This window comes from Natrix helvetica (genome assembly GCF_964273705.1).
Source record: "Natrix helvetica genome assembly, chromosome: 7".
NCBI classification, from domain to species: Eukaryota; Metazoa; Chordata; class Lepidosauria; order Squamata; family Natricidae; genus Natrix; species Natrix helvetica.
In genome coordinates, this window is record NC_138558.1 from 30,632,636 (window position 1) to 30,633,785 (window position 1,150).

Sequence of the window (1,150 nt, forward strand, 5' to 3'; positions counted from 1 at the left end):
CTTGTTTATACTGTCTTGTTGTGATGTTACAGATTTCTGGGTTCTAGTTCTGCTGTCCAGAGATATTTCCTTATCTAAAAATAGAACAACCATAGGTGGGCAAAAAAGCAGTGGGAGAGGAAGCAACTTCTGACTTCCTGCAGGCTTTTCCATTGAGTTTTCTTGTGGGAAGTTGGTAGGAAGCATTGGAAATCTCCCTCCCTCCTTCTCCTTCTCCTCCTCCTCACTTGTTCCCTGCTATCATCCTTTCCAAGATATTTCCTTACTAGTTCCACAATGTCTTCAACAATGGCAGAGCTTCTAAAGGTATAGCGTTCACTGGAAGAGTAGGGATACATTCAGATATGTATCTGCCTTGAAAATAGCCAGTGTTGAAGTATATAGCACATTCAAACATCAGCACAGGTAATATTTTATGATATTTTGTATTCTATCATAAACTGCTTTGTGATCCTTTCTATGCCATGTTTTATAAAATTTACCAAACTTCAATTCCATGAGAATCATGGATCCCAGATTTTGGATGCTTTCTATAAGTTAACCCATTGAATTATCTTGCTTCAAAACTTTTTGCCCTATAAGTATACTGTTGAAGTTTAAGGAATCAGTTTTAGTGGTATATAGGTAGATAAACATGCCTCAAACCAGAAGACAGAAAGTTTCCTGGTGCGAAGTCATTGGAGGGAATTATAAAGATTTCTCTGTAAATCTGCTCGTCCTGTTTGTCATATCATCTAAAGTCTTTGAAACTGGGTAAGTAACTATAGCACAGAATATTTTCAATTGAAGTAGCCTAGATGCTTTATAAATGTTTATTTGACACAGATTATTTCTGTCTTTCACTGTTGAGCTTAAATCATTTTAATAATCTTTGACTTTAGCAAGTAATAACATGGTTTTGTTATTATTGCATTGTTTGCCTGCTTTGCAAGTATTGGTTCTCCTATATTGATATGTCTATGCTTCTTTGATTTTAATTTATGTATATTTCTGCTTGATTATTATTTTTGGATTGCAATTTATTTCAAGTCTTTGTAGTGGAAAGTTTACAAGATAAATACCTATAGTGGCATAGTATCTAGAATACCATAGATTCTTTGAATGGAATTGGGTTCTGTTCTTATGTCTAATTACACATAGTAATTGGAGA